This window comes from Ictidomys tridecemlineatus, chromosome 11 (assembly GCF_052094955.1).
Source record: "Ictidomys tridecemlineatus isolate mIctTri1 chromosome 11, mIctTri1.hap1, whole genome shotgun sequence".
Taxonomy (NCBI): Eukaryota; Metazoa; Chordata; class Mammalia; order Rodentia; family Sciuridae; genus Ictidomys; species Ictidomys tridecemlineatus.
The window spans coordinates 30,304,923-30,331,324 of record NC_135487.1 but is presented as its reverse complement, the minus strand read 5'-3'; the positions used below and the strand labels follow the sequence as shown (position 1 = coordinate 30,331,324).

Below are 26,402 nucleotides of genomic sequence, written 5' to 3'. Positions count from 1 at the left end.
GGGGCTAATATTTTGAGGGACTTCAGAGGAGTAGTGATAGCATGCCCCAGGCCACACACAGGCAGGCCGTGAAGGACCATCACAGGGGAAATGTTAACCAGCTTCTCACCCCAAAGTCTGGGTGAGAGGCGAAAGCCCTCATTTGTGGAAGAAGATGCAGGTCAGGACTTTCTGCAGGGGGATGTCATTAGTGGGACCAGCCCTTGGAGCAAGTGTAGAATCCCCTGGCACTATCCTCCACTGAAGAACTAAAATGTGATGGACACTTGTCTTCCTGGGCTGATTCAAACTAGACACAACTTTTGAGGAGACAAGAAAATGAACTTGAACCAGGAGCTTTCCAATACCAATCACGACATGACTCTGTAGCCTTCCTTGGGAATTACCTTGCTACCATCAAATGCAGTAGAGACGATGACTGATGACTCTTCATTCTCATCCCCAGCTCTGTAGGAAAAAACCGTTGTAAGTTGAGTCCATTATCTAATGATATGAATAGTTTTGATGGTATGGCATATCCTCGAAAGCATGGATTTTTGTGAGTATACAAAATGCTACTGGATTGTGTCCTTCAAGATGGCTAAGAGGATGAAATTCCTTAGTGAATTTGTTACGTATGTGCCGTGTACACACACACACACACACACACACACACACACACACACACACACAGTAAGGTGGTTGGATTCTAGAGTCAGATTGCTTGAATTTGAATATGGGTTCTGTCTCTTACCAGCTGTGTGACTTTGGGCAAGGCACCTAACCTTCCAAAATTTCTGTTTCTTCATTTGTAAAATGGGATCATAACAATCGCTTCATTATTGTGCTTGTTGTAAGGTTAAATGAGTACTGTATGCAAAACTCTTAGAACAGTGACATTCAGTAAGTGCCATCCAGGCAGAGCTCTCATTAGTATTGTTATTACGAGTGACATACTCCATGGGGAGGTGTGGCTGGGGTCAAGTTTATTGCTTATCTAGGAGGCTGTGCATTATTTAATGGATGAAGACTGACAACTTCAATTGTCTTAGTTGTAAGATACTGAGAGTCTCATGGAAGAGGAGAGTTTGTTTTTCTAGGCATGGTGCTAACAGAAGTTATTTATTTACATTCATTTTTACATTTCTTCAATCACAGAATCTTAAACCCTGGAAAAGGGCCCACATTTCACCTCAGCATGAGTAGAGAAGGAACTGACTTGCCCAAGGTTGTACGATTAGCTGTGGCTTGGTCTTGGAATTGCTAGAGCAGAGCTCTTTCATGTCTGTAATGTTGAAAGTGAAATATACATGCATGCACAGGGATCAAGGAGTGGACAGCACTTCCATTTTTCAAGGAGCTAGAGGCATTTAATTGGAATGTGCCATATCTTCCGTTCTGAAGGGAGGTGGCAAGGCTATATCAACACAACAGAGTTCCTACTTACAAGGAATGGAAACAAGCTCTGGCTAACGTAGCCAGTCACTTTGGGTATATTGGAGTGAGATATCAGGTAGCTTGAAAATTGAAGGAAGCTGGTAAACCAGGCTTGGAAAACAACCAGAATAGGAGATCAAGCTTTGGCCCACCCAGGATCAGTGTGGTGAAGATGCAGCCAGGTTTGGCTGTCTCTGGACATGCAATGCATTATTAGCCCCAAGCTGTTGCTGCCAGTGGACTTTGACCTTGGTAGCTCAGCTACCCTGAGTCTTTCTTGTGGTCCAGGGACCCAGAAGGAGTACCCCATTAGCTTAGCTGGGTCAGATGTCTGAGATCCAGTACTAGATGGTGGTTGAGGGTAAGCAGTAGGGCAAGACTCAAAATCCCTTCCTTTAACCAGGATTCACAATAGAGAAATGCTCCCGTATGTATTCTCCCCAAACAGGAAGGTGTGAGAATGTGGGGTAATTCATAATAAGCAAATGAGCAAAAACAACACAAAAGTTCATGGCAATCAGGAAAATTCAGAAACAGTGTGCAGCCCAGCTGCCTGGCTTTCACCCCTTTCTGGAGTCGGCATCCTCCACTCCGTCTGGCCTCCCCACTCTCCTCCATCCTCATCTCCTCCCCAAGCAGGAGGGAACAGATGCACCAAGAAGGACCACAAGGTGAAATGCATCTGTTACTGCTCTGTTGACCTCTGCCACTGCCAGAGTCACCCCAATAGCCTTTGAACATTTTCTTACTGCAATTAGAATAAAACCTCACTCCAGTTTTTTAAATTGGGTAAAATTAACATAAATTATGGTAATTTTTATTATAGTAAAATTCACATAAATCACACAATTTTAGCCATTTTGGAATATGCAATTCAGTGGCATTTAGTACACACCCAGCACCATGTGACCATTTCCGCCGTGTCATTTGAGAACATTTTCATTACCCCCAAACAAAACCTCATGTCCACCAAGCAGTCACTGGAAACCACTAATCTGAACTCTGTCTCTATGGGTTTGCCCATTCTGGAAATTTCCTATTAATGGAATCATGAAATAAGCAACTGTCTTACTATTAGCCCCACTCCTCCCACCCCCACCCTGCTACAGACTCCCTGTGACCTGCCTCCTCCCCTCATGGCATCCCCATCTCAGCTGGGACAGGGCACTGGCAAGGGTTTCCCACTCCCCTGAGAATGAGGGACTGGGAGGTTGATGGGTCTGAAAAACCAACAGCCTATGAGAATCCCCCAGAGAGACAGAAGGTGACTGGGTGTGTCACTGTGTGATAACAACGTGGGGCAGGGGTGGAGTTACCTGAGGACAGTCGTGGGTCTGGATGGGGCCTGAGCAAAGCAAAATAGGTTCAGGCCACCCCACTAGCCTCTGGGTGTCTCTTCCCTTTCCCCCCAAGTTTGCAGCAGGTGCAGGTGGGTGGGGGAGGGGAGGGGAGGCAGGGTTAGAATGTTCTGCACACAGAGGGGTTTAGGCCTGGTCACAGGTTGGCTACCAAGGGAAACTGAGCTGCTGCTAGCCAGAGGTTAGTGGAGAGCCGGGCAGCATAGAGACAGAATAGAGGGGGCTGGGGAGGACTCAGCTCTGTGGAGATGAAGGTCAGGGTGTCCCTGACTGCAGAGGGGTCAGTGGAGAATCAGGCAAGCCTCGAAAATGAAGAAAGAAGGAAGCCATGGTTATTAGCTCCAGCCTGGTCCGGTGTGGAAGGAGAGACCACCGCGGCCATACTTTATACTAAGTAGTTCTTGCTCCCTTCTCCTTCCCTGCTACTTTCCCTGAAGAGGACTGGTGGTAACCAGCCTTGTCATTTAGGTTTAGGTGGGGTGCTTGAAATGACAACTGCCAGTCATAATGCGGAAAGGAAAGTGAGGAACGAGAGACTCGTCAGTGAGAAATGAAAGACAGAGGCCAGGCAGAGACACACACAGAGTTTATCTGACAGAATAAATTTATAAATTTATAAAGGCCACCTCTCTGTAGCAGAGAGAGGCAACACTGGCTTGGGTTCCGGGACTCTTATGGGGGAGGCTCAGGAGTCAGAGCTGGGCGGGTCCTAATGTGGCTGGTTAGGGGTTGGGGTGCTGTGAGGGCGTGGTGAGCTGTCACTTAAGATGGCCGTCCAGATGCTAAGCAAGGACCTTATAAATACAGTGCATCTTCTTATGCATGGAATGAGGTTTTCATCATTTAAATGACAGGCAGAAATGGAAGGTAAAAGTGATGGCAAAGGAGTAGACTGTTAGGCTTCCTTTACACTCCTGTATCCATCCTCCAATTCTCCACCTTCTCTGCCTATTCTTCTCCTAGGTCCCTCTAGGGAGCCCTCCTCCAAGAGTCCTGCTCTCCTGCTTTCTCTGCTTGAGTCTTTGTCCTGGGGTCGGTAGGCGGTGGTGGTTTTCTGCTGTTATTGGTTATCTGGATGTCTCAGCGCTCCTGCCCAGACTCTTCATTGAAGTCTACTCAGAATCTGAGTTGTGTGGGGTGAGCTCTGTTCCCTGCAGGGCCCCAACAGATACAGCAATTTCCTCCCCTGACTCCTGATCCCCTCCAGAAGAGGAGGTCAGAGCACAGTCTCAGGCATCTCCGTATGCAAAGGTTATCTGGTCACACAGTGTTCAGTCAATCAATCAAAACTGTGCCCAGACTCTTTCTTTTCCCACGAATCTTGCAAAACCAGAACAAAGGACAAACTCAACCAGCAGCAAGCTCTTAGTTTCCATTTCCAGCAAAGCACCCAGGATTCTTTGCCTGTCGCCTCTTCCTGAGGTTCCCAGTGCCTCAAGGTATGTGCTTCAAGGCAATACCTGCCAGGGACCCAGTTAATGCCTTTTGCAGTTAGGATGTTGATTACAACTGCATGTCCACATGCATTATTTTAAAAGGGGTATGTATCCAGGAAGCCAGGCCTGTGACACCTTTCACTGGTAATTGCTAGAGCAGTGTATCAAACAATTTGTTCAAACCTTCAGGCTTCTAGGTGCTTAATCTCTTTTATTAAGTGACTCTCCTCCACTAAACAACCACCCCCGGTCTCCTTCCTCTATACCCTGATGAAACAGATAAATGAATCTGTGCTTTGGCGTTGCCTGGCTAATATATCACTTCTTCCAGGTAAGTGAAGGTGGCCAGTGCCAGGAATGCAGACCCGAGGGGAGGCTGGCAAGTTAAATACAGGATTCAGGGGCCAGATATGGGGAGAGGAATAAGATGGAGGGGAGCGCACAGGGAAGACCTAAGTCAAAGAGCTTGGTAGAAGAGGTCAGACTTTGTATGAGATCCAAGGCCGCAGGGCATCAGTGACAAAAGGTCTTGCTATTGCCTCTCAGGTTTTCTAAAGCAGGGCTGCCTTGCTTGCTTCTGTCCCAGATCACTGTCCCCAATCCCCCACTGTTCTCAGAGCATAGGAAAAAGTGGATGAAGTACAGAAAGGGAGTGGAGATTGGAGTAACTCCTATTACAGATTAAGGATTTCTCTTTTTCAGCTACGTTTTGTTGCATTAAACTAGACAGTGTTGCTTTCCTTAGTGCTCATTGATAAGTTATACACTTGCAACTTTATTCATGTATTTACCCTTCAGAGACTCATAGGATGTGAGAATTATCAGAATCTATAGAGATTATTTATATTACCTTTATTCGATTTATGAGAAAATGAAGGTCCAAAGGGATTGTTACTGTTAGAACTTTCTTTCTCTGAAAGCTAAATTTTAATAATGAAGGAATTTATTGGTCATATGACTGAAGAGTAGAGAGACATATCAGCTTCAGGTATGGCTTGACATAGTTGCTTACTACGCAACAATGAAATCAAGGCTCTGGTTCTTTTTCACTTTCCCATTCTGCCTTCCTCATTATTCCTTTATTACCTAGTAATCTCATCTCTATTCATGTGGCCACATGTGGCTTCATTAATTCCAGATCTTATATCACTAATAGAAGCCACAGAGGGATCTTTTATCAGAGCCCTTGCTAGTATCATCTCAAATTTCATTTCCCTATCTCGGTTTCTTGCCTACCCTTGAACTTGTGTACCAGTGGAAGGAATTTTAAAAAAATGGTAATATATACACAATGGAATATTAGTCAGCTATAAAGACAAATGAAATCATGGCATTTGTTGGTAAGTGGATGGAACTGGAGAGTATCATGCTAAGTGAAATAAGCCAATCTCCCAAAACCAAAGGCTGAATGTTTTTCTGATATGTGGATGCTGGCTCACAATAAGGGAGAATATGAAAGAATAGAATTACTTTGTTTTTAATTTTTAAAAAATTTTTTAACTTGTTCTAATTAGTTAGTTATACATGACAGTAGATTATATTTTGACACATCATACATAAATGGAGTACAAATTCTCACTCTTCTTCTTGTACATAATGTAGAATCACACTGGTCATGTAATCATATATGCATATAGGGTAATAATGTCTGATTCCTTCTACTATCCTTTCTCTCCCCAAATTCCCTCTCCTCCCTTCACTCCCCTCTAATCCAAAATATGGCTATTCTTCCTGAGTCACACTCTCCTATTGTGACTAAACATCTGCATATTAGAGAAAACATTCAGCCTTTGGTTTTTGGGGTTTGGCTTATTTCACTTAGCATATTCTCCAGCTCCATAGGTTTACTGGCAAATGCCATCATTTCATTCCTTTTAAAGGCTGAGTAATATTCCAATGTCTATCTATACCACATTTTCTTTATCCATTCATCTGTTGAAGGGCATCTAGGTTGGTTCCATAGTTTAATTATTGGGAATTGAGCTGTTATAAATATTGACGTGGCTGCATCATTGTAATATGCTGATTTTAAGTCCTTTGGATGTGAACTGAGGAGTGGGATAGCTGGGTCAAATGGTGGTTCCATTCCAAGTTTTCTGAGGAATCTCCATAATGCTTTCCACATTGGTTGCACCAATTTGCAGTCCCACCAGCAATGTATAAGTGTACTTTCCCCTCCACATCCTAACCAAAATTTATTGTTTGTATTCTTGATAACTGACATTCTGACTGGAGTGAGATGAAATCTAAGAGTAGTTTTGATTTGCATTTCTCTAATTGCTAGAGATGTTGAACATCTTTTCATATATTGTTCACCAATTGTATTTCTTCTGTGAAGTGTCTGTTCACTTCCTTAGCCTATTTATTGATTGGGTTATTATTATTTATTTTTTGGTGTGAAGTTTTTTTGAGTTCTTAATATGTCCTACAGATTAATGCTGTATTTGAGATGTGTGTGGTAAAGATTTTCACCAATTTTGTAGGCTCTCTCTTTAAGTTATTGTTTCCATTGCTGTGGAGAAGCTTTTTAGTTTGAATCTATCCCATTTATTGATTCTTGATCTTAATTCTTGTGCTCTAGAAGTCTTGTTAAAGAAGTCAGTTCCTAAGCTGACATGGTGAAGAATCGGGCCTACTTTTTCAAAATAGAAGTACTTTGGATTACACAAAAGGGAATGAATGGAAGGGAAGGGAATGGGAATATGAAAGATAGTAGAAGGAATGGACATAACTTTCCTATGAGCATATATGATTACATGATCAATGTAATTCTATATCATGTACAACCAGAAGAATGAGAAGTTATACTCCATATATGTATAATATGTAAAAATGCATTCTACTATCATATACAACTAAGAAGAACCAATAAGACACATAGCTTTAAGTTAATCAGGACCAACTCCTGGAGTTTGGGGGGTCTGTGAATAATAGCAAGACCACATGGGTTAGGATGGAGAAAAGAGTTTGGGGATCTGATGGAGGGAGAAAAAAGTATGACTACTGGGAAGGCTGACAGCAAGTGTTCAAGGGTAATAACTTAGTTCTAAGGTCAAGCAGCTGGTCATACCCAAGCTGGAAGTAGAACTTTGTTCTCTTAACTCAGTATTTGCATATGATGACTGCATAATTCCAATAGATAGCCACGTGGATCTGTGGATTTGTTTATGTTCTGTTTACTTCCTTGTTGTGATTGGAAATATGTACAAAAACACACCTTGTCATTTTGTCATATTAATGAAGACAATAATCTGATTCCTTAATTTTGCATCTCACTAAAGCATGAAGACTTTCAGAAGAAATTGGGTAGATTTTAGAAGATGAGAGCTATCATTTAAATAAGTGTCCCTCGGGGCTGGGGATGTGGCTCAAGCGGTAGCACGCTGGCCTGGCATTCGTGCAGCCTGGGTTCGATCCTCAGCACCACATACAAAGATGTTGTGTCCGCCAAGAACTAAAAAATAAATATTAAAATTCTCTCTCTCTCCCCCCCCCAATCTCTCACTCTCTCTTTTTAAAAAAAAATTAAATAAGTATCCCTCAGTCTTATTGAAAGTTTGGCAGTGTGGCAGGATGTTTTTAGAATTACACTAAAGTTTGGGGGCAACCACTAGGAGATGCCTTAAACCTGGGTTTTCACTGTTAATGGTTCTCATCGAGAGCCCCTTCTCTGCTCAGGTGTGTTATATTTCTATTGTTGTGACAAAACACCCGAGATAAACAACTTACAAGGAGAAAAGATTCATTTTGGCTTACAATTTCAGAGGTTTCAGTACATAGTTGGTCAGCTCCCCTCGTTTTTGGCTAGAGGTGAGGCAGCAGCACACCATGATTGAAGCCTGGGGCAGAGGAGTCTGTTACCTCATGGCGGTCAGGAAGCGGGGGCAGGGTTCCACTATCCCATCCTTTTTAAGGGTACATCCCCAGTGACCTAATTTCTTACTAGTCGGCCCCACCTCCTAATAGCACCACAGGCTGGTGACCAGGCTTTTAATACATGAGCCCTTTGGGGGCATTTGAGATCCAAGAGATAGCACTTAGGAAGAACCAAGGAAGAGAAGGTTTTTTTTTTGTGTGTGTGTGTGTGTGTGTGTGTGTGTGTTGCTATTTTTAGATATGTATGACAGTAGAATGTATTTTGACATATTATACATACATGGATTATAACTTATTCTTTTAGGATCTCATTCTTGTGGTTGAACACGATGTGGAGTTACAGTGGATGTGTATTCATATATGAACATAGGAAAGTTATGTCTGATTCATTCTACTGTCTTTCCTATTCCCATTCCTTATTCCTTCCCTTCATTCTCCTTTGTCTAATCCAATGAACTTCTATTCTTCCCTCCCATTCTTTATTGTGTGTTAGATCTGCATATCAGAGAGAACATTCAGCCTTTGGTTTTTTGGGATTCACTTATTTCATCCATTTGTTTGTATTCTTGGTTTTTTGGGGATTGGCTTATTTCACTTAGCATCTTCTCCAGCTCCATCCATTTACTGGCAAATGTCATCATTTCATTCCTTTTAAAGGCTGAGTAATATTCCAATGTTCCATCCATTTACCAGCAAATGCCAAAATTTCATTCTTCTTTATCTATATATACATTTTGTGTATATACACACCACATTTTGTGTATATATATACCATGTTTTCTTTATCCATTCATCTGTTGAAGGACACCTAGTCTGGTTCCATAGCTTGATCGTTGTGAACTGAGCTACTATAAGCATTGATATGGCCGTGTCACTGTAGTATGCTGATTTTAAGTCCTTTGGGCATAAACCGAGGAATGGGATAACTGGGTTAAATGGTGGTTCCATTCCAAGTAGAAAGGAAGGTTCTGAGTCCCTGACATGCTGGGCACTGTCCTAAGCTCTGGAGATACAGAACATAAGGGTACAGCCCTCAAGGAGCTTCAGGTTTGGTAGAAGAAAGTATTAAGTGGCTAAATAAAATGCAATCACTGAAGAATGAGGTGCTTTGAGAACAGGAAGGCAGGATGTTGGGAGCAGTAGGAGTTGGGGAAGGCTTTCTCATGTTAGCTGAGTGGGAAGCAGAGGGGTCCTGCAGAGGGGACACATGAGTAGTGAGGCGTGAAACCTTGAAGCAAGTTTACACAAAACCAGAATAATGCAGAAGGCAGTGATGTAAGACAAGGCAGAAAGTAGGGAGAGGAGGTGCTGGGAGGCAGGTAGGAGCTGGCTGTAGGGATTCAGGGCTTGGGTTATGAGCTGAGTCTGTTGTATAGGTGATAGGAAGCCACTGAAGAGTTTTAAGTAACTCCAAGATGTGGTTTGTGTCTTAGACATATTTTGTATGAGATTCTATGGTTGTAGGAAATTTTAGTTAAGTTCCCTCAGAGGAATGCATTAGAGAGATAGGGGATCATTCAGAAAACAAAGAAAATCTGAAGAACCTAGGATCTGAAGGGAGATTCCAGGACAGAAACAGTGGCAGTCGACTGACAGGTCTCTTTAGTTGGCAAGAATCAGATCCAACTGCCTCATTTTTGTTGTTCTATTTAGGATTTATATCCCAAGTGAAAGACGTTGAGTTGCTCCAACATAGGAGAACACCCAGTTTGGGCTGGGTGAAGTTAGCAGCTTGGTTTGAATGTTTCCTTCTCTTTCCTTTTCCTTTTTGAGACAAGGTCTTCCATGTTGCCCAGATTGATCTCAATCACTTGGACTCAAATGATCCTCCCATCTCAGCCTCCTGAGTAACTGGGAACACAGGTGTGCTTCACCACACCTGGCTTAAAGTTGGCAGTCTCCCCAAGCCTATATCATAGGAGAGAGTGGATTCCCAAAGCAAAATCAGAGTGTTATTACCATAAAAAAGGAATGCTGGGTATGTTAGCTGAAGCAATGGGTGCCCACTTCAACAGCTGTTTGCAAGCTAGAGTTGAAGAGGAAAAAAGACCAAGGAATTTAAAAGAAGATGAGAGAGAGAGAGAGAGAGGTAATGGACGACAGCTGTGGTAGTATGAATAGAGACTTGAGGGATTTTAAGAATACTTATGAGCTAAAAACTGGTGACTGACTTTAGCAGAGGGCAGAACCAAGGATGGATGAGTCCCAGAAAGGGTCCCAGAAAGTGGAACTAGATATCACTACTGAGGAGGGGAGAGAGGAGTAAGAGGGGAGATGGCAAGTTGCTAACAACACACCAAGTTTGAGAACACTGGTAGGTGTCTGGTGGATGTTAGAAGTTGAAGCACAGTAGCTGAACTCATAGGCACGACACCCATAATTTAGGAAGGATCCTGGAAGGAGCCAAGAAAGAAAGTCAAAAAGACAGGAAGACTGGAAGGAAGGAATGAGGAATGTGCAGGGTCAGAGATAAGGCGTAGTTTCAAGGAGTGAGTGGATTGGAGTCCTGGTGCCAGCAGAAACCACATTCTAGGCAGCTTATGTGTAAATAGGAGGCAAGGAAGTGGGGGTAAAAATGAGCAGGTACCCTTGCAAGGATCTTTGATGAGAATGGCTAGTTAACTGAAGGGGGCACACAGCATGCAGGGAGCTGTTTATGTTTAAATGAAGATATTCAGATCCTAGAAAAATCGTTTTAAAGTGTATAATTCAGTGGTATTTAATATATTCACAAAGTGGTACAATCATGACAAGTATTCTGTACCCAGGAAGCAGTCACTCCTAATTCTCCCCTCCTCCTAGTCCCTCCCTGGCAACCACTAATCTACTTTCTGTATCTGTGGGCTTGCCTATTCTGGGCATTTCACATAAGCCCAGAATAGCACACTGTGTGTGGTCTTTTGTGACTGTCTTCTATCACTTCGCATGTTTTCAAGGTTCATCCAAGTTGTAGCATGTATCAGAACTTCATTCTTTTTATGACCAAATATTATTCTGTTGCAGGTAGAAACCATGATTGGTGTATCCATTCATCAATCAACAGATATTTCAATTGTTTCTACTTTTTGTCCTTGTGAGTGTTGCCTGAGCATTTGTGTACAGGTTTGCGTGTGTGTACGAACATAATCTCTTGAATATTTAACTAGGAATGGAATTGCTGAGTTTCAGTGACTTGATCTTGTTTACAGGCTGAGCTAGGGAGCCAGTGCAGAGGGAGAGATGGGAAAGGTAGACAGGGGAGCAGAAAAGATGCTGGAAGAGAGAAGTGTTACTTCCTTCCGTGTCACTCACTCTGATTATCACGACCCTTAACGCCAATGCTAACCTCCGCATCTACTAGACACCCCGCGCACACTTCACACTTGCTGGCCGGCTGGTTTTCTGATGTGGTTCATACTTCTAGGGCTTCCTCTGGTTGGAGCCTGTGGCCCATTCAGGGTGGTTTTCCTCCCGCAGATTCGTTCACAGGTGAGTGAAGACAGCTCATCACGAAGTCTTGAGTCCGACTCTTGCTCCTCGGGTTAGCCGGGGCTCCCAGTCCTCCCGAATAAGGAGAGATGCTCGGGTACCTCAGGCCGCGGACAGGCACAACCGCACTTGGCAGAACCGCTCCCGCCTCTGGGCCACTGCGCACGCGCTGCTTCCCGCCAAGGAGGGGGCGGGAAGTAGGCGGGGCGGACATCTCCAGGGCCAATCGAAATCGAGCGCCCCCGCCCTCCGCGCCGGTGGACCGAGCTTGACCCCGGCGGTGGGCGGAGGAGGCGGGGCCAGCCGCGAGGCCACGGAGGGGGCGGGGCCCGCGGCTTGGAGGCGGGGCCTGGGGCTGTCAGTCCGCGCCCGCCGCCGCCGCCACCGCGGCTCCTTGCACGCTGTGGCCCTGGTGGCTGCCAGCTCTGCTGCCAGCCGCTCTCCATCAGGCATCCCGAGCCACCTCCCGTGTCCCGGCCCGGCGCTCAGGTAAGGCCGGCCGTGGCTGCCGAGCCATCGCGTCCCCCTTCTCGGGATCGGTCCGCCGCGCGGGCGCCCCCTCCAGACTGTGTCAGCGCTGCGGCTCCCCTGGCCGCCGGGGGCGGTCCCGGGGGGCGGGACAACAGCCCTCCCCACCCCCACTCCCAAATCTAGGGTGCCGCGCCTGGCAGCCAGGGTACCCGGCCGCCCTCCTGCTTCAGACATAGGGAGCTGGTCCTGAGCCCCCTCCCGGGCCAATTCCACAATCCCTGGGACTCGGGGCGGGGGTCTCCACCCCAGCCCCACACCTGTCTGCTCCCAAGCAAGGGACAGAGACCCGGAGCGACCTCTGGGGCCAGGAAAGTTTCACTTTGTGGTCCGGGTTTGTTGACATCCGAGAGATGCGGGGAGATGGAGGCTGAGCAGCGAGGATGCGCCTCGCGAGCCGCGTTGCCTTTGCCCTGAGGTGGCCCTGGTCCAGGTTTCTCTTCCAGAAGTCCTGCCGAGAGCCCTGCTCTGGGGCTGGAGGCTGCTGCAGGGCACGCGGGTCTCTCCGCTTCTCCATTAGGGAGCCCCGGATTGCAGCAATCTGGGGACAGCTGCGTCTCTCACCCTTCCACCTTCTTAATTTAGTATTGATATTTAGACCAGGTAGGCGAAATTACTGAGCATTTTCCTGACACTTCATATCTGTGAGGTGCTTTGCCATCCCTGATTAGTTAATTAACAAGGTGGGAAAGCAAAATAGATCCTGAAACGCACGGTTGATGCCTGTAGTCTAGCAACTCTTTTTAAGAACCACTGAGAGCTTTGGGCTGTGTTTGCAGTGAGAGGTGTTTTTAACCAAGGTGCCTGAGAAGAGAGTGTAGTCTGGTTGCTTGAGAAGACTTGGGTAATGATGGCAAAGCTTTTTCTGCCTCTCTTTGATTGTGTTGTTTATTGAAGGTTTCCAATTTATGGCGGGTTCTTTGGTTTTCTTCACTCAAGCAAAGGAGGAATTCCAAGTGTTGCTGATGAAGCAGTTAAGGGAAAAGCTACGGTTCAAATTAAGTTTGAATACTTGTCTACTTTTACTAGATTACCCCTCCAGTGCAGAAAAACTTAGGTCTTCCTGTCCCCCCCCCATCTTCCCAGTAGGACCTTATCCAACTGGGTAGGCATTACTGGTTCCTCATTTAGTTTGAAGACCTCTTGCTACCTGTGGTTTACAGACCTGCCTAGGGACATCCTTTAAGAGTGGGCTTAATTAGCACTTTCACCTGCCCATTAAGCAATAGGCTTGAAATCCTTTGTAATCAGGTGCTGTTGTAGTGTTGAATCTTTAATAACATCTAATTCATTTTAATAGTCTTTCTATAATAATCTTTCTATTAGTATGCCAGTTCTGCAACACCAGAACTTTTAATATAGAAGCAGCAATTTACTAGAAATATATCACAGAAAAAAACAATTCTCTAACAGATTTGCAGCCCACTTTACTTAAGATAATTATTGCTAGAGGCTAGGTAATTTTTAAAAAATTCTTTGGTTCGGTAGGTGTTAAAATGATTTTGATCTGTGAGGTTTTATGAGGTCATTCTTGCTGGTAGTAATGGTTGCAGTCACTATGTCACTTATATATTTTTTGGACTAATATCATATGAGTTTATGCTCCATACTGATTTCTTTTTGGATGAATTTCTAAGATAACAAGATTCAGTTTTGATTTGCTAGGCTGTATTTTTTAAAGCAAGGTATTTGTTATATTTGGGGGTTATAGTAGAGCTGTGAGGATGATAATGATGTCATATTTTATTAGCATATCTACTACACACTAGTGTTTTTGTTTTGTTTTTGGTACCAGGGGTTGAACCCAAGAGCACTTAACCACTGAGTCACATCTCCAGTCCCTTTTTTATTTTCTAATTTTAAGATGGGGTATCGATGAGTTGTTGAGGGCCTTGCTAAGTTGCAGAGGCTAGCTTCAAATTTGTAATTCTCCTGACTCAGCCTCCTGAGCCTTTGGGATTACAGGCATGTGCCACTGCCCTAGCTACTAGGCACTATTTAGAGTGTTTTACAGTTATTAAGTTATCTAATTCTCACAACCATCCCATAAGGAAGGGACTATCATTACCTTGTGTTTAAGGCAATTAGATTGAAGCCCCCTTGCTTAACTCAGGTCATATAATTAAGCCAATGACAGCCAGAGCCTAGCCTAGGTAACCTGATTTCAGAGTCCACATCCTTAACCAACGTGTGGGTCTGCCTTCTTTCCGTAGGTGTTCATTTCTACATGTTGTTTGTAGAGTGTTGCATTCTGCATCAGGGCAGAAGAGTGCTTTACAGTGTCATCACAAGAATCAAGTTAGGAGTTCTTCTGGACTTAACTTTGCCACCAACTCATCTATGGTTTTGATTAAGATGCCTCATCTCCATACCTCCCATTTCCTCATTGATGGAATAATAGTCATTAAATTAAATGAGCTAACTAGCCTATTGGAGAGACCAGTAGATGCACCCAAGAATGAACTGTCCTCCTCTGTAAGGCACAGCATAAGATTTGAGTATCGTTTTACAGGAGGCTTGTGGTTGGAGGATGGCAGGACCTGAATCGCAGATCAAGAAGTTCCCAGAATCACAGCAAGTCAGGGATGGAAGGATGCTTTAAGTCGTAATTAAAGACCTCTTCCTTCTCCCTCCATTACCTGTCCAGTGGATAAATGCCCCCTTAAGTGGGCACCTTTGTTCAGCCCACTCCTGCTTGGACACCTCCAAGGACAAACATTTGGTCTGCTTCACAAATCCATGCACCTGAGAAGATGGGACTGTATCCAGTGGTAGGGAATGGGAAGCTACAGAAGACCAGGAGGAACTAGACCCCCGATGACAGAACCCCCTACATCCAGTGACTGTCTGCCCACAGCATCAGAGATCAACATCTCTTGGGTGTATGAGAGGGTGGAGGCTTGGGAGAGCCATTGATGGAACTGGGAAGTCAGTGGAGAGGGGAGGAGAGACAGTTTTGTCTGCGTATTTCCCAAAGCTGTGCAATAAAGTGTGGCTAATGCAAGGCCTCTGCAGACCAGTAAACAGATCTCCTTTCTTCTCAAGAGGGGAGTGTCCATTTAAATAGAGTGGGAAACTCCCTCTGCCTAATGAAGAAAAATAACAGCATTTCCCCAGGGGTACTGCAGCCTCTGACACTGGCTGCTTTAACCTCCCATTAAACTTCTGGTCGGGTTGGGAATTGGGTGTTTCTCTGGCCTCAGAGGTATAGGATGTGCAGAGGAGAGAGGTGAAGCCTGCATTGGAGCATCCACTGGACCCCTATGTCTCCAAGTCAAAACTGGAAGTAGGTGCTCTAGGCATGGAAGGTTTCAGATGCAAAAGGATGTGACTTTCACTGGGTTATGCAGAGGAGTTGGGTGCAACTGTTTCAGAGCTGGACCACTAGAACACATTAGCAGTACATTCCCCCCGTCCCCCCTTCCAAGAAATGCTCTTTTGGGGGATTCTGTTCTCCAGTGACCCCTGTTAAGTATGTGCTCGAGAGCCAGCACACGTCATGGGAAGTGCTGAGAAAGGCATTGGAAGCTTTTCTTCCAATTTAAACTGAGATTGTGTGGTGTTCCAAGAGGGCTCAGCGAGAGATGCCTTGATGACCACGTTGACTGGAAAACAGGATCATTTGGGAGAAGCAAAAAAGACTTACACAGGAAACCACCAAGGCAAAGAAAACATATTTTCGAATGTTAGATTCATTTTTTTCTTGTTACTTTATGTATTTCTGGTTTAGAATGCAACATTTCTTAAATACTCATATTTACAAATTTGTAAGTTAAAATATATTGTCTAATAGTATATATGGAAATAAACTGAATAATAATAATAATAATAATAATAATAATTTATTATTATTATTAACCAGGACAATTTTGGTCATATTTTTTCAACATCTTTATGGCTAGTGGTTCTCAACCAGGGACCCTCCCCACCAACAGGGAACATTTAGCAAAACCTGGGGATATTTTTGGATGTTACAGCTGGGAGTGGCATATGGGTTACTGGCATCCAGTGGGTGGAGACCAGAGATATTGCTGACCATCCTACAATGCACAGGACAGTTGTGAAACTCCACTTAAGGTTAAAAAGAGATTGATGAAGAGCAAATTGAGGTTGAAGAGAAGAGGAAGGCAAAGAAACTACAAAGTATTCCCTAACCCCTTAAAAGTGAAAGCAAGGGGTCAAGGAAGGGGAAGCAAAGTTGGGTGTAGCGGCGCACACCTGTAATCCCAGTGACTTTGAGGCTGAAGCAGAAGGATTGAGAGTTCAAAGCCAGCCTCAGCAAAAGTGAGGCGCTAAGCAACCCAGTGAGACCCTGTCTCTAAATAAAAGACAAAATAGGACTGTGGATGTGGCATAGTGGTCAAGTGCCCCTGAGTTCAATCCCTGGTTCCCCTGCCTCTCACCACCCCCCAAAAAATAAGTGAAAGCAAGTATCCTCACATCTGACATCCAGAGGGAGTCTCAATTAAACAAGTCGCTGAAACCCAGGCATTCGGCTGCCACCCAGGAACTGTTTTGATGGCTGAATTGCTCAACACAGTAGTTTGGAACAGGGAGTAGAGGCTCTTGTAATGGGAAGAGGCTGGAGGGGTGATTTGTGGAGGCAGAGGGTTCACAGGCCAAGAAGGGAAGCTGGGTTCTGCCAGAATAATTTTGAAAAGTTTTAGGGAAATTTGCAAAGGTTATTTTGTTGAGGACATTGAGTGTGTTGCTTAGAAGATACAATCTCTGCTCCAGGAGCACATGACCTTCTAGGCTGTGGATCTGAAAGCCAGAGCACTTCCCAGATTGTTCTGTGTCCAGATGCAGTGTAGAGAGTGAACAACATAGTTTTGTTTTCAAGTTGCATCTGCATCCTCCTCCTCCTTTCCTTTAACAATTTTTTTATTATGGAAAATTTTAAACATACACAGAAATTTATAAAAAAATATTCTGAATCCCTGTTTACCCCATGCACATCTTTAGCAATTGTCAACTCCTCTGTCCCATTTCTGGGCCTCCTTTTTCCTCTTCTTCTGTTTTTTTTTTTTTTTTTTCAGTGCTGAGCTCAAATCAAGGGCCTTGTGCATGCTAGGAAAGCTCTTTCTCCCTGAGCCATATCTCTGGTCCCAAAGCTCCCTTTTCTTAAACCTAGAAATAATATCAATGATTACTGATCACCTGCTTACTAGGAGAGGCTTGGCAGTAAAGGAGGTAAGTGGTTTCCAGTGCTTGGGTCTCCCCAGAGGAAAACTGATAATGGGTATGCATGATTATAGGAACCATGAGGGTCTGAGAAATAGGACTAGACCAGGCAAATCTGGCATGGGGGTTGGAAGTTCAGCCCTTCTTCGGGGGGAAGTACAGCTGATCAGAGATGAATTCCTTTCTTTTTAAACCTCCTGGGTAAGAAGCCTACTGAGCATTCTCTGCTTGCTGAAACACATTTCTGGATTCAGCTCTAGAGGGTTCTCTTGGCTCCTAGAGAAAGCACAATTTGTGCTTCCTTTGGGATGGCCCCGACCTTGTCTGTGACTCTCTACGTGTGCACTGTGTGGAGCAGGGCCTAGTGTCCTACGCATTCTCTCTCATACCTCATGGCTCTTCATGAAGTTGCTCCTCCTGGAAAGGCACAGGGCAGGTGGGATGGCAGGGGATAGGCTTTTCCAACAGGAGTGAAACACCCTTTCAGAGATTGCTTCTTCCCTGCATCTGCCAATGGAGGGAGGACTCTCATTCAGCTCCTGCAGTCTACCTGGCATGGAGAAAGCGTTGCTGCACACACTTGGCTTTCTTTCCCAGTTGTGTCTCCCTGAGCTACAGGATTCATTCTTTTCAGGCCTTTGGGGAACTGGCATGCCTTCACTTGACTCGGTGTCGTGTTGTAATGTGCATACGAAAAATGGCTTCAAGAGCTGTGAGAGTTCTTGAATAATCAGATAATTGATGTCTATGAATTTTAATTAGTACTGGTTTCTACAAACTTAGACATTCTGGACTAAGTTCACAAGCATGTACCTTGGTGTCAAAACCTGGGCTCCTACAGAGCTGTTTCCCATCCTTATTCTACTTATTAAAACATTTTTACTCTCTTATTTCACAAAGAGGTGCAGGTGCTATTAGCTTATTATAGACATTGTGTATCATAGTTGTTGAATTATCATGTATCATGATTTTCTTTGGGAAAGGTAGGTCCTAGACTGTTAATAATAGTTATTATCTATCTGTGCCTCTATTACTTGCCAGGTGCATTACTTACATTTATTCTTTAGCACTCTTCCAAAATGGGAATTAGTATTCCCATTTTGCAGATAAGGAAACTAAGATTTAGAGAAGGTAAAGAATTCTAGGATATAGCACTGGGTTTTGAACAGATCTTTTGATTCTAAAGCCCAGATGTTTTCTCATGGTTAAAGTTGGTGGGAGTTTATACCAGAATTGGTAGAGAAGTTGGAGGGAGGTTTTGAAAGGGACTGAGAGTTCTGGTTACTCCAGCTAATGAAATCTTCCCGCTGAACCCCCTGGGAAACTTTGCTTTTGAGTGTGATAAATTACCTGTGTCCTAATTTTGAGCTGACTATATAAAATAGAAATTGCACACTGAGAGCCCCCAGCCAAATTTTGTCAGGAGATGGGTTTTATTCTGCATAGAATTTTTAAAAATCAAGTTAGTTGTCATTTTTTGAAAAGTGGGAGATTTTATACTAAAATACAGATTTCTGGTCTCTCTTGAACCATTGGAAGATCCCCATTCCTCTTTGGAACTAGATAGAGTGGCTTCTCTCTTTGGATGTAGCATAGAATTCCCCTGTTTGCCATTATTTCCACCTTGCCCTCCTTACTCATTTATATTACCTGCCAGGACTCTGAAGGCCTTTGAGTTAGAGGCATCTAATAGAAGTTATGTACATTTTTTTTCTGCCAGTGTTGAAGATATATTAGAGAAAGCTTGTTCTGTGTTTGAATTAAAGCTTCCCAGCATTTCTCCAGCTTTGTAGACAGCCCAGAGAGGGTGACTCTGCTAGGTGAGTCTGATTCTCTTAATCAGAATGCTGATTAGGAGGCTGTGCAATAGTCCACATGATATACAGTGGTAGCTTTGAGTAGGATAGAGGTTTGAATACATCTTAAGGTAGAGTTGACAAAGAGTGTATTGGATATTAGATGTGAGAGAAAAAGGGGAGTCGGGATGACTTGAACCTCTGAGCACAAACATCACTGCGCTGGGTTGTATTTCCATTTCTCTTCCTGGGAGACATTCAAAAGCAACAAGGAAAATGAAAAAATAAAAATAAATATTTTGAAAATTCTAATGGTAGTTGGATATGAATTTAATTTACAGATTTCAAAATATGTGCAAAGACTGTTCTAAGTAGATGAGCTCAGGTGGAAGCCACATGGTAGGAAGTGAAGAGAAGTAGAACAGAGATACACAGAGCTCAGCAGTACTTTCTTAGAAAGTATCAGAAAAGTCATATTTATAAGATGGGAAGTATACCCTGATGTATATATGTTATATATAGCACGTATATATATGATGTATATATGTATATATACATATATGCCATATACATATACATATATATGTATATATAAATGTTCCTACAATTGTTACAGCAAGTAAATCCCTTGCTGCAACAATTGTAGGAACTGAATGTGTGGCTGGGTATATAGTTTGGTTCAGAGAGCAAAAGAAGAGAATTTGCATCATCACATAGGTGAGCCGCCATATTTGTAGGAAGCATTTTATCTCTGTGGTAGCAGGGAAGAGAGAGCCTTTGGGTTATGAGAATATGTCATCTGAAAGTATCCTTGGCATGTCCCCTGTTCTGCCAAGAGGATCTCATGCAAATACAATAGATGTCCAGGAAAACTTAGCTCACTCAATTATTATGAAGAAAAAAATTGTTAGACTTCTGTTTCTGAAAGTGGTAGGCTAGGTTATTTGAACCAAAGTTCCGCTGAAAATGTTAAAATGTTGAATATATTTTTGAGGTTGAAAACATTTTAGGTTTCCTTAAAAGCACTGAAAGCTGAGAAGATAAAAAGGAACTATGAGGTCAAAATCTGTGATCAATTGGGAACCTAGAGAGCTGGATAAAATACTAGAACATCTAAGTTGCTTTTGCCCTGAGAATATTTGTTGATCCTAATATAGACTGTGGTTTGGCAGCCCTGTAGGGACAAGGAGGTTAGGAGTCAAAGTACATGGCTTGCGCAAGGTGAGAGTCTCATAGGAGACCATCTCCATATGGATCTGTAACTTGCCAGGACAAAAGTAAACCAGAAGTAAAACCGTGTCCTCACCCCAAGGCAGAGAAGATGGCCTTGGTTTTGAAAAGAGCCCAAATAAAAAGGAAAGCGAACTTTGTGGTCAGCAGCCAGCCTTTTGACAGATTTTGATGGTTTTATAATCACCTCAACTTCAGAGAACCCTAAGCCATGAACTTGGTGTAGGTAGCTGCAGGTTGGTTTTGTATCCTATATCAACCCTAGATACCTGGAACAATCAAAGGTGAGTCTTTGTAGGAAGTTACCTTTTTCCTAATTTTCTAGGATTGATGAATGGTATAATCGGAAATAATAAGGCCCAGAAGAAAATAAAATATGATGAAAGAGTAGAAGTGATTAACAGGACAAATAAAAGACTCAAATTCTTTAGGTATTGTAAGTATAGAGACAAAAAACTATGCTTATTATGTTCTTAGAGATAAAGGCAAACTTATATATCTTCAGTGGCTTGGCAAATTTGAAAAAAACCAACAGAACTTCTACAAGATAAAAAATGCAAAACTAAAATTTAAAAATGTAATAGCTTACCATTAGACGGCTTATTAGATAAGGTCAAAAAGGGATTAGTGGATGAAGAGGGATAAGAAACTATACAGAATTCTGAACAAGGAGTCAAAAAAGAAAATATGGAAGAGAAGTTAAAAGAATCTACAGGTAGAATCCACATCTCAAACTCCAACCAACATGTACTTAGTTGGAGTTTATAAAGGAGAGGAAAGAAAGAACCAGGCAGAAGCAACTATTCAAGGAAATTAGCATTGAGATTTTCCAAGAATTGGTAAAATTTATTAAGCCCTGAATTCAAAACAATAAAGGCAAAGAGAAAATCCTAACAGCAACCAGAAAAAATTTAAAAAGGCAAATTACCTTGGAAAGAGTGGTTACATACTTCTTAACCCTAACTACAGAAGCCAGAAAGACAGCATAGTAAGGTCTATAACTAAAATAGCTGACAACCTGGAATTCCACGCACAGAGAAAATATCCTTCAAGAATAATTGAAAAATCAGAGTGCTCCACCATGATAGTACTTCTGCCTCTATTAAAGGTGACCTTAATTGATATTCTGCAGGCTGAAGAAAAGTGACTCCTGGTGGAAAAGCTAAGAGATGACTAGAAATAAGGGGTGTTAAAAAAGCAATAAATATGTAGGTAATGCAGGTTAATAATGAAGTATAAAACAAAATTTTATTATCTTATTGGATAAAATATATGGAATTGAAATAAAGAAAAAAATGACATGTGAGTAAAGAAAGGAGGTAAGAGGAATCAAAAGCATTCCAAGGTCCTTGTGTTCCCTGGAAGGAGAGTAAAGATAATGACTCTCTTCAGGCTAGGTTAACAATGTATGTGTAATTTCTAGAATAACCACAAAAAGAATGGAAGCAAGAGTAAGTAAACAGCCTAGCTCCTTGAGGAAGATCCATCTGCAACATACAGAGAGAATGAAAGTAAAAGGGTGGAAAAATGTATGCTGTCAAATAAGAAGCCAAATATTAGCTCAAATAGGCATTATGATTAAAGCATTATTAGGAATACAAAATTTCTTTTCCTCAGGAAAATATTAGTTGAAAATTTTTGCACCAAAGAACAGCACACCATATAAACAACATCAAAACCACAACAACAACAAAAAAAAAGAACTCAGCATGAGCAATAATCACAGCATTGGGAAGATGGTGGAGAAAGAGCAAGGAAAAAAGATCTCTTTGGTTCCAGAAAATCTCTTGAAAAAGAGGAAAGCTTATCAGGCCCTTGGAGCTGCCCAGACAAAGCAGGTGCTTTGGGCAGGGAAGCAGAGGAAAGGCTAAGAGTTCAGGTTTAAGTGACGTGGAATCATCTACATAATTCCTAGTGGCAGCAATGTGACAAAGTATGCCTCAGATGACTTGAGTGAAACCTCATGCTTTGGATGTGCCGGATGGACATTCCTTGGTCTTTGTTGTTCCATCCAAAGGATTGATGGGGTGAGTTTACTGGTGTCAAGGGCCATCGCAAGACTTTGTCTGAAGAAAATGTTTAGTGGTATTTGTCAAAGTCACCCCCAAACCCCAAAATGCTACGGATAGTGAAACCTTCTGTGACCTGGGGATCTCCAAATCTGAAGGCTATCCAGGAACTCATCTTAAAACATGGACAAGCAGAGGTCCAGAATAAGACCATCCCCCTGAGAGATGACACAGTGATTAGGAGCACCTGGGGAGGTTTGGTGACATTTGTCTGGAAGAACTCATTCATAAAATTGCCTTCCAGGGGAGTATTTCCAGGCACTCGCTTGGTTCTGGCACCCTTTCCACCTCTCTGTGGCCCATCATGCTACCAAGAATAGAGTGAGCTTCCTCAGGAAGATGGGGTATGGGGCAGAAGCATCAATCAGCTCATCTACCAGCTGAAGTAAACTCAGAATATCTGAAAGTGGTACATAAAGCATGTGTTTTTGTTCTATGGAATTGTTATCAAATATCTTCCGAGAAGATTATTTTCTGCCTTATCTTCAGAAACTGAAAGGAAAGGATTGGGGAAGAGATGGTGGGTTATAATCATGGATGGAACCTCTCATGATAGCCCAGTTCCCAGGAAAATTCCATTGTTCTCCACATTGACCACCTCTGCCTCTGAAATCAACACATGCCATGGAGGAAGGAGTCCTGTTCCTCACATCTTCTATCCTGGGGTTTAACGTTGGTGAATAAATAATCCACACATGTATACAAGGCTCCCTGAGACTCCTGCAGCAATGGATCAAGTCCAGGAGCATACTTAGGAGGAAAAGCACACACACACACACACACACACACACACATACACACACATACACACACATACACCCCCCAAAACAAAAACAAACTACCAAGAGAAATAGAAGTAACATTGATCATAGATATGTTAAATGAGAACAGATAAGACATTTTAAAGAACTAGGTCAGAGGACTTTCTGTATGGGTATTGCTGTTGTAGTAATGACAACATGGTATTGATTCAAGGATAAACACATAGTCTAATAGAACAAATAGAAAACCTGGAAACTATTTCACATTTCTGGACTGTTGGTGTGTTGCAAAGGGGACACTAAGATAAAGAGTGAACTTTCCAGTAAATGATACTGAGGCTGACGGGTATGCATATGAAAAAAATACAATTTGATTGTCACTTTACATAAAACATGAAAATCAATTTCAAAGGGATTGAAAAACTTAATTAGGAAAAGAAATACTAGAAAAGTTTTGAATAATTAGATATATCTCTTGTGATCTTTGCATAGGGAAGGATTCTTAAATAATATGCAAAAACATTATCTTTCACTAAAGAAAGGATTGAAAAAAATGATTATGTTAAAATTAAGGATCTGTTTTGATCCAAAGCCACTATGGAAAGAATGGAAAAATAAGTTAAGAAATTCATGAGCTTTACAGGGACACAGAGGATGTCTGTTTTAACTTCCACAGTGCCTAAAACCAAAGCTCCAGCATTCAGGGTACTATGTGCTAAGTGCTTATAATCATTCCCAAATGATGGCTACTCATCTACAAGGGAAGAATCCACATCATAAAAACTTTCTTTCTTTTTTTGCTTTTTCTTATGTTACTGTTCATTTCTTACAGAGGAAAAAAGAAATAGGGATGGTAGTTTTAATCAGGCAGTTGTTAAAATTTTTTTTTCAGTGTAGAAACTATGGTTTTAGGATTAGGTGGGTTCTGAGAAGAATACATGGAAATATGAAACAGAGACCTTTTCACAGAGGACTTTTTAGTCTTCTTAGGAGGTTGTAGGAAATAGGGAAAAATTCATGACAAATCTGGACCATTTAAAAAAATATATATATATATAATCAGTATCTAGGAAGTCAGAAAAAACACTAATGTAGTTAGTAATTGGGGGAGCTATCACAGGGGAAGAAAGATTTGATCTATATATCGAAAGTGGTTAAATTTATGGAGAAAGGAAGAAAGCATTTCTTGTAAGCAAGAAAAGTTGAAGGTGCTTTGGGGACCAGGACAATCTAACCAAAGGAAGGGAAACAGATTGGAAGACAAATTCTTTATCTATATATTTGAATGACTGATTAAATGAAATTCACATATAATGTATTTTATAATTTTATAATTCAATAAGTGATTTTGAGGAAACTGTTTAGACATTTAAGATGCATCTTTAGTTAGAAGATATGAACAGTTTTATGCCAACATATTTGACAATTTAAATGAAAGAAATAAATTCCTTGAAAAACCTGACATACCAAAACACAAGAAGAAATAGAAAATCTGAATAGCACTGTACTAAAGAATTTATTTTATTATTCAAGAACTTCCCACCAAATAGCAGAAAGATAAACAAACAAAATTTATTTGCAGATGATCTCTCTAGTAAAGTCTTCCAAACATTTTAAAAAAGTAATAACATCAATCTTACATGCTTTTCTAGAAAGTAAAAAAAAAAAAAAAGTTAGCACTTCCAAGTTTTTTCTAAAGAAAAACCATCATACAAAAACTTGGCAAAGACCTTACAACAAAAGAAAATTAAAGACCAAACTCTTATATATACAGAAATCCTAAACAAAATATAATCAAAATGATTTCAGCAATCCATAAAAAGGCTAATGTATCATAACCGGTGGGATAGGTTTCAGGAATTCAAGAGTAGTTTAGGTGGCTGTGGTGGCACATGCCCCTAATCTCTTCTACTTGGAAGGCTAAGGCAAAAGAAGCTCAAGTGTGCAAGTCCAGTCTGGGTGACTGAGCAATGCACTATGCCAAAATAAAAATGGCCAGGGGGATACCTTAGTGGTACATTGTTTGCCTCGCATGTATGAGGCCCTGGGTTCGATCCCCAGTGTCCTTCTTCCACAAGAATAGTTTAATAGTTTATTCTTCCACAAGAAGAATAAACTATTCTTTTTTATTTTATTTTTTGGAAGTGGTTGGAAACACTACCTTTATTTTATTTATTTATTTTTATGTGGTGCTGAGGATTGAACCAGGGCCTCGAATGTGCTAGATGAGTGCTCTACTGCTGAGCCACAATCCCAGCCCTGAGAGCAGTTTAATATTTTAAAACAAATCAAGATAATTCCCTATAGTAAGAGAAAAAAGTAGAGAAATATATTGTCATCCTAGTGGATATGAAAAAAGAGAGGATTTGATAAAATTCAATATTGATTCATGATTTTAAAAAAGTCTTAGTCCTTAATCTGATAATAAATACCTAAAAGTATCTTAAAGTAAGCACAATACTTAATGGTGGAATATTGAAAGTATTCTCTCTCAGATGTCTGCTTATCCCTACTATTTAACATTGCATTAGAAGACCTAGCTATTGTAGTAAGGCCAGAGAAAGGCATAAAAGGCATATGGATTGGAAAACCATCTTTATTAAGAGGAAACATGATTGGGTATACAGAAAATCTGAAAGAATCTATTAAAAAAAAACTATTGGAATTTTTTTTTTTAATGGGGGATTGAACTCAGGGGCGCTTGATCACTGAGCCACATCCCAGCCTTATTTTGTATTTTATTTAGAGACAGAGTCTCACTGAGTTTCTTAGTGCCTCGATTTTGCTGAGGCTGGCTTTAAACTCATGATCCTCCTGCCTCAGCCTCCTGAGCTACTGGGATTATAGGTGTGTGCCACTGCACCCAGCGAAAATTATTAGAATTAATAAGTAAATTTATCAAGGTTGCTGGATACAAAAATCAATATATAAAAATCAATTATACTTTTCTGGGCTTGGTGGTGCATGTCTATAGTCTCAGCAACCTGGGAAACTAAGGTAGTAGAATTACTTGAGTTTATGAGTTTGAGGCCAACCTGGACAGCATAGAAAAACCCTGTCTCAAAGAGGAAATAAGAAAAATCAATTGTAGTCTTATATATTGACAACAACAACAACAACAAAAAGAAAATGAAATTTCAAAAACCAATATCATTTATAAAAGCCTTTAAAAGTGCCAACCAATCCATAGAAACAAATGCAGTAAAGATGGGCAAGATCTAAAACCAGAAAGACATATTGAGAGAAATTAAGGAATGCTTAAGTAGATGGAGTGATATAC

At 41.9% G+C, this 26,402-nt stretch overlaps 1 protein-coding gene and 1 pseudogene across 2 annotated transcripts in view; both read left to right on the top strand.

The window, feature by feature from the left end:
- Positions 1-11,869: 11,869 nt before the first annotated feature.
- The window catches only part of Hivep3 (HIVEP zinc finger 3), a 457,837-nt gene continuing 443,304 nt past the window's right edge, over positions 11,870-26,402 (top strand). For both annotated transcript variants that reach the window (XM_078026057.1, XM_040288469.2), the window contains exon 1: positions 11,870-12,043. The gene's annotated coding sequence lies outside the window, so the exon portion shown is untranslated. The remainder of the gene's footprint in view (positions 12,044-26,402) is intronic.
- LOC101972620 (ribosomal protein uL30-like pseudogene) lies at positions 19,688-25,189 on the top strand (annotated as a pseudogene).